Below are 14892 nucleotides of genomic sequence, written 5' to 3' on the forward strand. Positions count from 1 at the left end.
ATCACACCACCCCAAAAAACAGCCATGTCCCTCCGTGGCTGGAGAGCAGCTCTCTAAGTTGCTTAGACTAAAGATAGACTATCAAGATATGTCAAAAATGACAAGCCTGAAAAGCAAAAAAATCCTGGGAAGGAGCATTATGGGGAAAGATAAGGCAAAAGGCAGGGAGATTGAGGAGATACAGCAGAGAATTTGTAACAGTCCCAAGGGAAAACTACAGGATCACATAACTAAGCATGCTGCCATCACACATATGCAGAATTAGACAAACTTAACCTTACCTCTGACATTTCCCAATTTTTGAGTGCTTGACTCTAATTTCTAAAGTAGGCTTTTGTTTGTTTGTTTTAGTTTGTAACTATACATACATGTATAAAATGAATCAAACTTTGAACAGATATGTGGAAGGGTGTGTACTGCCTTGGACTGTCCTTGTACATGTGGGTAAGATCAGTGATGTGCATTTTAAAATGGAAGATTTGAATGAGCACAATGCAGCAGGGGTGGAAGATGATGTGATTTGTTGGGATTTCAGCGGGAATCTTATTTTGTACATCTACATGTTCTTCTCCATGCCCCTCAAAAGCCAGAAGAGGCTGAGGATGTGTTAAAAAAACCTCTAGTGTGGCAAGCAGGAAAGGTTTCTGAGCACACTGGTTAGAGAGAATTGGTCATCTGAAAGAGAGTGTCTGAATAAAAAGCACAATGGGGATGTTTTGGAAGTGGAGGAGAAGACAAACTATTAGACCTGCCCTGGTTGCTACTTCTGTCTTGTCCATCTGGCATGGATCATGGTTGGCTTCAAGTCTCAAAATGCTAAGACACAGACACATCCTTTAAAGCTGCCTGGTGTAACCTGCCCTTTTTCTGCTCTTGCTCTGCTTGGGTGAATGAGAAAAGGAGTGTTCATGCTTATCTCCTCATCAATTCCCTTGCCTGTTAGCTAGCTAGCTGATGGGCTAAGAACTTAACTTGTCACAGGGTTCAAAATCATAAGGCGTTTTTTGTTTTTAAATCAAATTTATCTCTTTGGCACAGAATGCTGTATGTCTGTTACAAGGCTCAAGATAAAATGCAAGCCCATTTCATCCACCCTTTTTCTTCTGCCCCTCTTCTTCTCTTTGTGACTTGCTAAAATGAATACCAGACAGTATCCTCTGACAAAGGGATAGAGCTTCCTGCAGGTCATTTCAGAAGCAGTTCTCAGATCCTCATGGGAAAATCAGATTGCAAATGAACAATCTCTACATAGAGTCTAGTGTCTACATAAATTCTGATCTCTTGTCTTAATATTATCATCTATCAAATACAGTAAGTTGTTAAGAGAATGTGAAGAATTTGAGACCAAAATTATTTGTGTACAGGGAAAAAAATTTAATTGATTTGTCGTAATGTGCAGGTACTGTTAGTGAGTGAACGAAAACTGGAATTTGCAAAGGGAAATGGCTGCCAAACACCCATTTGGGTGAGGTTTGAATACCTTAATCTCAATTTGAAATTCCCAGCCACAATCCTTAAATATATTGTTTTAGTCTATAAATGTTAAAAGATACTCCAAATTTTTCAAGAAAGATGTGTTTATCTAAAGTGATAAAGGATCTGGGTGTAGGATAGTAACACGAGTTCTGTTCAGATGTTTTCTTGCCCCCACATTCGCACACAGGAGAATAGGGCTGTCCAAGCCCCAGATTCTTCCCCTCTCCAATCCAAGCAGTCCCCACTCCCTTCTTCCAGATGAATTTACAAGACTTCACATCCAGGCTTTTATGCTGTCCATCAACTCATGACAGACAGTCTAGAAAATAGTGTGCCCTAAATGTCATGTAAATGTTAGTCTTAATCAAGCAGCCAAATACAATATTGTGATACAGCTAAAAATGAATTAAAGGACCTGCCACACACACTTTTAAAAATTACCCTAGAAAGGAAGGTTTAGGGAAAGTTCAAATGCATAAAATAAGGAGAACATAGTCATAACAGGATATGTATTTTGTTAACTGAAAAAATGAGGAAGGGTCAGCATCCAAAAGAAATTACGCACATTTAAAATGTTATGTGGAGGGCAATCCATTGATGCTAGGTGAGAAGGCCTACCTGTCTGTTCTGTCTGGGGAACATGGAAACATTATAGGAAACTAAGACTCAATATCTCAAGGCACTGTGTAAAAAAAGAAGTGGCAGGAAAAGCCATTTCCATCATTTCACTTCCATATCATCAGTAACTTTCACAGAAATTGGCCGAACCCACCTTTCTTTTATACCTAACTTTTAGCACTATTTTAGGGATGAGTGGTTGGTTCCTTTTATGGTAGAGCTACCACTGTAGAAATTAAAGCATTTCTTGTTTCTTAATGGTCTGTAGGGAACTTTGAAAACATTAAAAAAGCTGTCCTATGAATAATTACACTTCATTCTGAGCCACCAAAGGCTATTCAAAGGGACAGTATTCCTTGTGGTTAGCAATTCCAAGTTCCTGATCCAGAAAGTGATAGAAGAAATTAAGCTAAGTGTCCTTTATTGTGCTTCAGTAATTTTCAGGTCAAAGATCCATCTGGCTGGTTAGTGAATATATTTTTTTCCCTGTTTCCATACCCAGTTGCAAAAGCTTACTTTGTGTGGCACATGTGGCACTTTATCCTTACTGTGAGTTGTGGTATGATTCCTTTCCCTTGTACTCTGGTCAAGCCTATCAGCTGATTTTGGTTTGTTATTCTGTTCTCACTTTATTTCCTCCTGGGACATTGATTATCAGGTGGCATTTACTGTGTGTGCTAACAGCTTTATTGGCTGTTGTGGACATCACTATTCCTTGCAAACTGCTTTGGTGTTGGAGTTCAGCAGCCTTGCTCTGATTATAATCTGAAGGTTCTGACTAGGTTTATTATTTTTCTGTGCTCAATACAGACTGTAATACAACCTGAGAGTTGTCTGAATTTGTACTCCTTTTTAAATATAGGCATATAACCAAATAGCTAATCATATCTTACTATTAGTTTCTTGTAGGGAGAATGAGAATTACCAAAATGGTTTCCTTTTATAGAGAAAGTTGATATCCCTTTTTAAATGCCAGAAACTAGGCAATAAAAGAATTCTTACATGTTATTTCCATGTGGAAAAAACACCCTGGTGATGGTAGAGTGAGGCAGTCCTACTTATGCATAAAGCATCTACACAAGCCATGTTCATCTGACCATATTTGAACAAAAGCAGTTATTTGGCCTCTAGCTCCATGCCTCCATCTCTCTGGCAAGCTACAATTAAAAAGCTGATGCTTTGCCATGCTGTTTGTCTCCTCCTTTCTGTTTTCCTCCTTGCCATTTGCAGTGCACACCTAGGGTTGAATCCATGCCCAAACCCTGATGGTTTCTTTTGTTATCTTGCATAAGAGAAGGGCTCTGGACCTTCTCTGCCTTTGCCTAAGTGGTCTCTCTGCCTTGATTAATTGTAGAGGTGTTTGTGATTGCCTTTAAATCACAGGCTTATCGAGTAGTGTCTAATGAACCACTGGTATTCTGGGAAATTGTAAAAGAACTTGCCTATCAATTTGTTTCTGTATATTTTTCTTTCGGTATCATGTAATTCCAGCAGGAAAATCAGATTCCAAGCCAGGATCCTTTCTACATAATTTGTTGCCTTTGAGAGTTGTTTTGGGATTTTAGCAGTCAAAGGAGCCAGTCATCCAGCTCACTTAGCCTAGGAATGAAGTCACTTTTTCTCTGCCTGGCTTTAAAGGTGTCTGAGATACAATGGCAAAAGGCAGGTTTGTTTCCAGATCCTTTTAACTTGAATTGTTGCTACAAAAGGCTATAGCAGTACTTCAGTGCATCACATCTGTAGTATATTGGCAAAACTGGCAGCTTCCATGAAACTACGAGACCAGTATTTGCTTCCTTCAAGCTGTGATAAAAATAACTCCATCACAGTGTAATCCTCTCAGGTAACAGCTGATACAACACATCTTTACAAAGTTTAAAGCTCCTGTCTTTTTACTGAAAAGTACAACTTTTGTTCATTTTGGTATTCACAGTACTTATTTTTCACTTGATTCAAGTTCTTTGATGTAAGTAACATTGACATTGGGAATTTATTGCTGTTTTGAGAGAATATGTGGGAAAGAGGTAAGAAAGTTCATGAGGTATTAATTTGACACTTCATATTTGAAGCCTAGATACAAACATTCATTGCCCTCTGTTGTCTGCTAATTATGTTCCCCTTCTAAATAAGAAGTACATTTATCTGAAGTTTTGTTCAAATGAATCGTTCAACATGTTTTGTTCAAATGTTTGTTCAACATGATGTTCAAATCATGTGCAATTGTAACTTTCCTCTGTATTGTGAATATTTTTACTCTTTATAATGGAGACCTAAAACCTAGTTTATGTAGGAGAGTGTTATTCTCCTCTGGGAGAGAACTGGTGAAAGTTAAACTCACTTTCATATTGGGGCTGGATTCTCATCTGCCTCGTAGTTCTTAGGAATCAAGTAACTTGTCTGTTTGCCTGGAGAAAGATGGTGTGACAGGATAGACTAAAATATATCAGGATGCTTTCAGAGGTAGAATATTGCACTAATCTGTGGGTCTCAAGCTGGCTGCAGGCAGCTGTATCTCATCTACTTCTGACCCTCATGTCTAGTTGGCATGAGGGTCAGAATGGTCTTCTCCATTTGTAGTTGCAAATGGAGAAGACACTCGTTAGGGTAAAGTAATGAATTCTAAATCTTGTCAGTTTCTCTCTGCTCAATTTTTTGTTGTTTCTTACCTTGCTGTTACAGGTCCTACTCAACTAGCATGACCTTGAGCCAGGCCTTCCTTCCTCATAATCACTCCAGTGTGATAACTCCCTTTGCCCTCACTAGGGAGAGATATTGCCTTTTTCTATACCCCTCTAAGCTCTGATTCCCTTGTTCTTGGCTTCTGACTGTCATGGGCCACAATACTTGACTCTACCTGTAGAACTGGACTCTTTGTGTCTTACAACATGGTGGAACTGTCAGCATTTGCCTGTTCTGTGATTCTTCCATTACATCCGCCACAAAGCTATGGAATACATAAGAAGATGAAGAATTATCAAATAAAAAAGTCTTCTTGGAGCTCTGTATGTGTGTCTTGTTTAGACACTGAAACAATCTACAGAGAATAACACCCATTATCTGCTGTCAGTGAAGCAGAAGTGAGAGGTGTACTCATTCCTCCTGTTAAAAGGCAAAAACATCCCTTGATCTTGCATGTGTATCCTGCACAGCAATCCATCTATTACTCTTTACTCTGTGTCCATAGTGATGTTCTCTCCTGCCTTGCAGAAACTGTAAGAAAACTTGCAGTCAGAACTGGTTATGCAACTGGACTCACAACAAGGAGTCACATCAGATCTGTTTTCTACTGAGCATTTTCAATTGTAACTTCCTTTTCTGTCCTTGACTCCTAATCCTTCTACTGCATGAAAGCCTTGACAAAGTTTGAGAAGGTCTTGTTTGTTTCAGTGCAGGAGACAGGAGGACATTATCTGATTGCAAAACAACTCAGCAGCAGGTACCTCATTGCAGGCTCCTCATCACCTAACTCACCATACACAGCAATTGCTAACACACAGTATAAATGAGATTTTGTGACACTCTCTCTTATCCTTTTGGATGCAATGATATTTGTGGGGTTCAGTGTGAGGAACTGTGAAAATTGCAGCAGTGCTTTCCTTGCACTTAGAAGAGATCCCAGTTGTGAACTTCACTAAGGTACAGCATTTATAACAGAGGCCTCTTTCTGATGGCACAAGTACACACTGTGAGTCCCATTCAGTGGGGCAAAGATCTTCTGTAATAATTCTGTAATAATCTCTTAGGAGCTGAGAGTTAGATGAAAATTACAGTTTCCAAACCAGAAAGGTCTCGCTGTTACCTAATACACTTTTAACACAGAGGGGCAGTTGTTACATGTGAGTCTTTGGCAGTAATTTCTTAACCACCTTTTCCTGAAACTCTCACAGTTGGGAGTTGCTTTCTCAGACGAAGGATAAATTACTTATGAACACATAAACATAGTTATTTTTTTAATGCTTTGGGTATTAGTGTGAATAATAACATGGCCCTTAGCAAATTTCTCTTTGGATTTTAGACTTGTGAAGGAACAATAAGACCAATGATTCTAAAAAGGGTTATTTATTGTAACTCTTATGTTGTGTCTTTGCAGAGCTTGCTATTTTTACCAACTAAAATGCAGGGGAATTCTCAAAAGCAGTTTAAAATAATAAACTTGTCTTAAGTCAAGAACAGATCCTGTCAACCCATTGGCTCCTGCTTCTGTTTTGAAAGGAGCATTACTGTACCAAGAGCCATTCTTCTGGTGTGAGTTTCCCATGGGTTTTCACTGTGGGTAATCTCTAAGTTTTGACCAGATCTTAGACTGTGACATTATTGGAATTAACAGCTTCTGAATGAGTCCTGTGAAATAACATTTGCATGCTGTACAGCTTGTATGACAGATTACCAAAAAGTCTTGACCTCCTAAGATTAGCTGTTCTCCTCGTTCTAGCAGATGTCACTGAGAAAGAGAAGATTTAAAATAATAATCTCCATTTCAGATGGTCTTGTTTTTTTTCCCCAAGAAGTGAAATGATCTATAAAAATCTGAGTAATTAATGTACATGATTTCTTGACTTGAGAATTTGTGTAGGATGGAGATCAAAATACAGAGCATACACAGTGAAGAAAGTATGCTTGTCCAGGGGAGCTTTTTCACATAAAGAACCTAGAGCAGTGTGTGGCCTGTGGGCTCGTCCTGCACTATGTGCAGGGCATCCAGCTGCTGTTGCAGTGCTCCTTGGAAATCTGTCTTCTTGGACCCTAACAGGTTTACCACAAGCATGTCTGACAATAAATTAAGCCATTTGATTGAGGGCCACCAAGGAATGTCACAGAAAAGCTTTGCATATAGAATGGTGAACAAATTCCAGAAACATGAGCATAAAGGAGGGTTTCCCCACAAGGTTTGTTGCGGGTTCATGCTGGGAGGTCTGCGTGCCTCTGAAGCACTGCAGCCCTGTTCCTAGATCCAACCTGTCAGTTACTGCTTTATTGCATCCCTGTCAGCAATAGGGAACAACATGTGGTGGCTGCAGGAACCTCAGCAACCTACCACCCAGAAAACGGGATGTCATCTATACTACCAAAAAAAACACCTCTACCTTCATCCTGCCTGGAGTAAAATGGCATCCCATCACAACTGACTCACTGTTCCTCTCCAGTACAGCTCTCTAGAGGATGGTGGTCAAAGCAGCTTGCAGATTTTACTTCCTGTAAACAGATTTGATACTTGATACTTGATACAGAAAGGTTGGTGTCCCCAGTTACTGGAGATGCAGGCTTAGCTCAGGCTTAGAGCCAGAGAGAATTTCTTTGTTTCAGTCTGCACCATTAGCAGGGCTCCAGGCTTAGCTGTGTCCTTACAGGCATGTGCCAACTCTTTTTTCCTCTATCAGGACAGAAACCTGCACACAGGTTCAAGGTACCTGGCTTGGGGAATTACTATTAAAACAAGAGATGAAACATATAAAAACAAGACACACAGAAAAGTGTGCATGTGCAAATGGCAAATCTGCTTAGAAATGAAAGATCCATAAGAAATATGAAGTCAGACAGTGACAACTTCTAAGCTATTTTTCAACATAGACCTGCAATACCTATTCCCCTTGTTCACTCAGGGATCAGGCCAGATATGGTAACCAGAGCAGGCTGGCTGGGAGTATGGATTCCTTGATTCTTTTCCAGGGCTGTAGTCAATCCCCTGGATCCTGCTGTTAAGGCAACAGCAACTGCAATAGCCATAGTTATGTATTTGAACAGAATATTTGGATTAGATCCCAAATGAGCTCAGACAAGCCAATTAGCATCCTTGCTATGTCTCATCTGCATTTGGTTTAGTAATACTTTTTATACATGGCATCTGGGAGTGCTGATTAATGATCAGAATGGGATCTTGATATTCTTGAATCAAAGTGGCTGCATCGGTACAATGTCTAAATATTTTTAAATTTTTTTTTTCTCTTAGTGCCAGTATTTTATACATTGTAAACTCTTCAGCACAGCATGAAACTCCAATCCCATTAAATTTTATTGAACAACTTAATAAAAATCTGTGAAGTTCCAAAAAGAAAATTAACCGCAAGTACGAGCACAAGGAGCAGTTTTGAAAGCCCTGTTGTGGGTCTGTGCAAGGATATCTGGGTGCATATAGAGCCCTCCTTATGCCACTAGTGCAGGCTACATCTTCTTGACACATTGTTCACACATAACCACAGGCGATCACCTCCTGTCCTGTGTGGCTTCTATTACAACAGCAGTTTATGTTTGCACAGGTAAGCCGGCATTAGAAAGCGCTCCATGTGCCCAAAGCCTGGCTTGCAAAGAAAGAAATTGATATTTCTTTGGCAACTACTGTGGTTGCCAGAGGAATTATCAGAGTTCTTGATTTGTTCATGACTTTTGCCATGGAACTGTTTTGTGGAAGTGAATTGGTTTGAGGCTACTGAGTCTGCATTTAGCTCTGTGGTAGAATGCCTAAAAAATCCAATAGGTTTGGAGCCAGCAAACTGCAGACAGATAGAAATAGTGCTCACAAATTCAAGTGCAATATCTGTCTCTTTATATCCTTCTAAAGTAAAGCTAAGCAAGTAACAAAAAGGTGTTTCATAAGTATAAACCTTTCCTAATTGCATTTGATCCCTTCTTAATATTTAAACACTTTTCTCATAATTTCTTCTCTTAATCTGTAAAGTTAGAAAATTTGGGGGATTCTTTGCTCATAAGGATATCCCATGATACTTAGAAGTAGAAATAGCTAAAAATAGTGAAGCCATCTTCTGCACAACCCCCTAGGAAAATATTATGATAAGCCCAGCCACAAGCAGGAAGACTTGAAAAGGAAAATAAGACATACCTCTGTGAATCTGTACAAACCTTAGGAAAGCAAGGCTTAAGAAACAGACTATATTTAAGCTTCTATTTTATATGAACCAATTTGCTTATCCAATGTAAAACACATGTCATAATTCATCCAGGTAATAGGAACAAGGAAAATCTCTTCCTGTGATCCTGCTGCTTCTCTGCACCCAGATGTGGCCCTGGCAAATGATCAGAGATTTGTTTTACATTTTGTTGGTCAGCAGTATACATCAGTAAGGCTGTCAGGGATCTGCTGCTTTTCCTGCTTGCCTATCCATAATAAGACAGAATTCCCTGGACCATGGGATATCCACAAAACAGCACCAAAAAATTGATGAAGCATTTATAGATGGGAAATCGAATACACTGTGGCTCAGATTATCAAGATAATCATGTTTTTTGGGTGCTGTACCCTTAGGATGAGTAGCATGGTAATGCTAATGGGGAAGAAGAGGTTAAAAACCAGAGAGCTAATTTTCTGGGAGTGTGCATGATTTGAAATTGTATTTCAAAAGTATGAACACCATCTGACTTCGTGCCCATTGGAAGGTCAATGTCTACAATGTAGTAAAAACTGTCAGGTTCTGGTCACTTCTGCAAACCCTGTTCCACAGTTTTTGGTGTAGTGTCCAAGGTGAGAAAGGATCCTTGCTTTGTAGCCCTTTGTGTGCATGTTAAGAACATAGAAAGAGTTTCTGTACTTGGGGCATTTTAGGTGGCATTTTATTAGCAAATTCTCTTGTTAAAAATAAAGGACAACTTCCAGTGCTACAAGTGAAAGCCCATTTATACAAAATCATGGCTAACCACATGAATATCAGTTCTGTGAATCATGGGGAAGTGGGTTAAAAAAAATTCCTATACCCAACCCCAAGCTATTTCTTAGACTGATTCACCATGAGTACAGTGAGTGAGAGCAAATCTGCAGGTAAGTGCCCTCATCTTTCTGGCATGCTCCAAGAAAACTTACTGTTACATTACTCAGGGCATGGCTGGATAATGGCTTACCCAACAGAAAAACATAAAATATTATATGCTTCTGTGAAGTTTTGGAAAGCTCCTTTACCTCTGTGTTTTATGTTCTGTTCACTAAGGAGCTCATGTAACCAGACATCGTGCCACACCCTGGAGCCTGGCTGTACCTATGTGGCAAGCAAATGGCTGTCATAGTGCAGGCACTGTATTAAAAACCTTGTAGCAATCAGAAAATACCCCAGCCCAAACAAAATAGAAAAACCACTCAAACTCCTGACTTCAAGCACAGTGTGCTGAGGACATTTTTCAGGAGGACTGTTTTCCAGCTAAGAGAATTGGAAGATATATAAAATCCTCAAACCAATATACTTTGCTCAAGGCTGAACTGAACTTTGATATTTGCCTTTAACTCTTGCACTGTGTCCTCTCACTAACTTCAGTTGCATAGTAGACTCTCCACATAGTTTCTTATCTCTTAAGTGAAGCATGCTTTCATTGGAGTCATTCTTTTTTAAGGATGAAATATATGAGCTAAGTACTGCATATTTAACAGGAAACTGAATCATGAAGTGGTCTTAAAATACTTTCGATGGCATAGAAATAGCTAAGAGTTCCAAGTAGGATAGTATTCCTTAGGTCATGGTTCTTATTTTGATCTTGGTATGGAAAAATCATCATTATCATCATCATCATCATCATCATCATCATTATCATCATCATCATCATCATCATCTGTTCACAAAAGCTGTAATTTACTGGAGCAATTGTAGCAGGCTGGCACATTCTGTGTTTGGTCAGACCTCTCACCTAGAATTATGTACCTTTTCTGTGGTCTGTGTTGGTGTGCAGAAACATTCTGGACAGGATGGTCAGAGTGAGGCACCCACACGAGATTGCTCAGAAAAAGCAATGTGTAGTTGAGACACAGAAAGGGCCTGCAGTAGAAAAAGCAGAGTGCTAGCCTACCTTTCCAAGAATTTTTAATGTCAAGTGAAGCCTGGAGCTAGAAAAACATTTTCATACCAGTCAGTCTGTTATATACATAAAGCTGGTATTTTACAGGGCATTAAATATTTTTGCCATATTTGAAGTAATTTTCTCTTGTTGGTGCCAATTCAAATACATGCTGCATTTTCTGATCTTTGTTACTTACTCCTGACTAGCTCCCTGTTCATAGCTGTCCTTCTCCCAGCCTGCAGTTCTCAGGGGCATCTCATTTTTTACTTATTTTTCCTCTCAATATTCCACTAATTTGTTTTCCATAACATCTAATCCTTTTCAAGTTATTGGCTTCATTTGTTCTTTTTAGTCTGTAGTCACCTTTCATCACTCCCATTCATTTATTGTTTTTCCTTGTCAAATTTGTTTTCTATTTTTGCTTAATCTCTCTCATTTAGCATTTTTCTACTCTGTCTAAGCAAAATACAGGCAGGAGATAAAAGGGCACTTCTGTCTCATACATTCCTTTCCCAAGAGACCAGGGATTGTTCCCATCAGTGCAAGACCAGACTTATTCCTTGATGAGGTCAGTTATATACCAAATTTTCATGCCCAGTTTTTAATTCCTGAAACAGAAAGAACACATCTCAAGTACGATTTTTTTGTAATGATCTAAGAATTGGTATGAGATGGTAATCTCATATAATTAGTTGGTTAGTGATTGATTAATGAGGGTGAAGGAACACTAATGGAAGCTAAGGGATGATCTAGAGGAGTAACAGCCAAGAAAGCTCTTGCCAAATAGTTGTTGTTTCCCTGGTGTCCACATGGACACTTGCCTTCTAATTTCATTCACTTTTGGACGGAAGCTATTTTACTACTGTGAAGATTTTGGAACTGTGGTGTAAACTGATTTTTATTTTAACCAACTGAAATAGACAGCTTAGTGTTCCTAACTTTGGCCTCCAAAGAAGCCAAAACATTTAAATTTTAAATTCAGCAAACTTCATCTCTACTTTTATACTGAAACAAGTGTACCTGAACACACACAGTAACTTCCCTTATTTATGCAAATTTAAGCACACAAGTTTGAAACATTCAGCCAAAGTCCCCTCATTACAAACATGAAACCCTTGAGCTTTTCATACTTTCTCTTAGTCAAATTCTTCTGTCCTATGGGCAAAAAAGAAACTATAAGGACTCCCTCTTCAAAACTATACAGAAGGCAGGACACCCAGAATCTTCTGGCTCAGGCACTTTAAACCTCAGGCCTCGTATTGCAAGGTGTACATGAGTGCAACACAGTCATCACCCCTTGATGTGTAAGACTGAAATGGCAGAAATCAGAGATCTGTTCCCTGACAGAATGGATGGGAGAAGGGACTGTTTGCATCACACAGAAACAGCAAGTCTGGCAGTACTGCCACTGTTGGTTATCCTCAGTGCTGGACCAGCAGAACACAGGGCTGCCAGCTGCATGGCAGAGTTAGCATGAAATGTGAAGTGTGTGCAGACCTTACACAACATTCTTGCCAAGACTTGCCTGATAACCTCTAACCCATGTAGATACAGCAATGCCTTGTGACACAGGGGAAATTACACATTTGAAAATTCTCATCCCTCCTTTTAAAAAATATTGTTTCCAATAGCAATATGGAATATTTGAGAAAAGCTCGGCCAGGACTGACCATGTCTCACATGTGAGCTCCCCTTCTGTTCACACCTCCTGGTTGGGAGTCATCATTCACATGCAGGTCCTTAGCTACAAAAGTACATAGAGACACCAAGTATCGTCCTTTCTTCCTTCCTCCCTCCCTCCCTTCCTCTTGTTAGAGATTAATTAGAAGTTTCACTTACAGCTGTCTGCAATGGGATTTTGTTGTTGTTATTTTGTTATTTTTCCCCTTTCTGGTAAATGTTTTCCTTAATTTGTAACTTAAAAAAAATATACTGATAGTTGTATATAACCACGGGTTCAGAGTGCAGTGATAACTCCATCTGCTCTGTTTGTGTCATTATCCAGAGCCTGACATGGCCCCAAACAGCCAAGTTTGCATTTGCAAGCAAAGAAGAGAAAACTCTTGTAGACTTTTCTAAGATAAACTCCCATTGCTAGCAGAATGAACATTTTGTTGATAATAAAAACCTCATTAATTAAGGAGTTCTTAAGATATTTGTTCAGAAATAGTTTCATTGGCAGATGTGTCACATCAGGTTCTCTGTATAGTAGACACACTTCTGAAAATACAGAATCTGGGGTGAGGAAGCATTCAGACCGGATGAGAGATGAAAAGTTGAGTTTCAATAGTAAATAATACAGTACAGGAATAACATCTATTCCAAGAAAGAGTTGAGATACAATTTTTGGAAAGCTGTTGCAATTGCAACTTTGTTGAATAGTGGTTTCTTTTCTGTATATTTGAGCAATAGAAGAGTTTATCAATCACTCTATATTTAGATTGATGTTATATGGGGTTGTTTTTAGGTGTGAGACTTATACCAGTGAGGTACATGTAGTATGTGTATTTAATGTCTGACACTGTCTTAGAAGTATGGAAAATTACTTTTTAAAGGCAGAAATTAACATTTGATTTGAGGAAAAGCTTGGAAAGAGCATAATTTTTCTCTTTCTTACAGAGTAAAAATCTTGCAATTAGCTTTTTTCATTTCATCATAGCAAAATATAATAGCTGAGATTTTGTTAAGAGCAGAACAAAGCTGCCAAAATCTGGTTCTGTTAGATCTCAAATCAGCTAGCTAACTTGTGTTCTAACACCCCTCATCATGTGTATGTAATTTAGAACTGTAAAAAAAACCTCTGAGAATTCAGGTTCTGAAATTCATCAAGTTGCTCAATGCTAGTAATGATGATGGCTGAAGGTACTCGTATCTCACTTTTGTGTATCAGCATATTATTCAGTTGTCAAAAATCATCCAAATGTATTTCTTGTCATTTTGGTTTTCTGATAACATTAAATAATGTTGAAAGAATTCACAATGACAGTTATTCCCTCTTTCTTCCACGTGGCCTAGGAAACTGATTTACAACACCAGTGTTACAAGAAGAAATTGTCTTTAAAATGTGTGAGGAAGAAAGTACGTGCAAAGGGAAAAAATTGCCTATGCTTAGAAAGAATGAAAAAACTAATATACATCTCTCTTTGGGCAGTCATTACTCTCTCAGTAATGCAGTCTCACTAGTACATGAAACATTTTCAGAACTGAAAGGATTGGAGTTTTATTGGCACAGGTGCCCATCCACACACAAGGACTACCTTGTAAACTTCAGTGTCTTTTCTGAGAAATACGGGACATCTGCAGATGTTTTAAAGAGCGTTGACAGAAGGAGGTTGTTGCTTAAATCTCATTTATAATAATGAAGCAGCAGGTTCTGTAATAAATTCAACAGTAGACAAAATGTTTTAATTTGTGCTGATCCTCTTATCTTCATGAATTCAAAGAGGGTAAACATGACTTATATAAAATAGGGTTTGTGGGGAGAAAAAAATTCACTCTGATTTGTATCAGACTGTGGCAAGACTAGGGAGATGATGAAGAATTTAATGGACATATGGATCAAAATTCATAGGTAATTAAAATAATCCTGTTGCATCTTGTTCTAGCTTCAGGCATATAGAATCTTTCTGATCAAATATATCCCAGAATATGTGTTTTCTAAAATATAAGCTAAGAAAGACTGTGTTTGTGTTAACAGAGGTTCTACCCTTTAGAAGTGCTGAAAGCCCCTTGGACTTGAAGAATATCCTGAATTTCGACTATCTTCATCAAGAGAAGAAGATATTCAGCACCAGGTAGGAGGTAAAAGAGACCAAATTTACTGGTCTCAAAAAATGAGGAATCTTGAGATATATCAAAGAGCCTTGCATTCTGAAGTCTTGAAAGTCTTTGGGAATTCAAAATGAGGTTTCATTGCTCCTTAGGTCAAAACTCTTAGAAGTATGCCTGTCATCAAGCTCTGAATTAAATATATCTTATGATAATCTGATCATATCCATATTAGATTACTGTCTTGGCCTTACATGT

General features: G+C 38.7%; 1 protein-coding gene across 9 annotated transcripts in view; it reads left to right on the forward strand.

Annotated features, from left to right (window-relative positions):
* Nucleotides 1–14892, forward strand: part of LOC111939750 (uncharacterized) — a 187373-nt gene that overhangs the window by 79677 nt on the left and 92804 nt on the right. For 7 of the 9 annotated variants that reach the window (XR_015285034.1, XR_015285033.1, XR_002869327.2 and 4 more), the window contains one exon: nt 14564–14660. The exons of the other annotated variants lie outside the window; for them this stretch is intronic. The gene's annotated coding sequence lies outside the window, so the exon portion shown is untranslated. The remainder of the gene's footprint in view (nt 1–14563; nt 14661–14892) is intronic. 9 annotated transcript variants of the gene reach the window in all.

The sequence above is a fragment of the Cyanistes caeruleus genome, chromosome 3 (genome assembly GCF_971803275.1).
Source record: "Cyanistes caeruleus chromosome 3, bCyaCae1.hap1.1, whole genome shotgun sequence".
In the NCBI taxonomy this organism is placed as follows: domain Eukaryota; kingdom Metazoa; phylum Chordata; class Aves; order Passeriformes; family Paridae; genus Cyanistes; species Cyanistes caeruleus.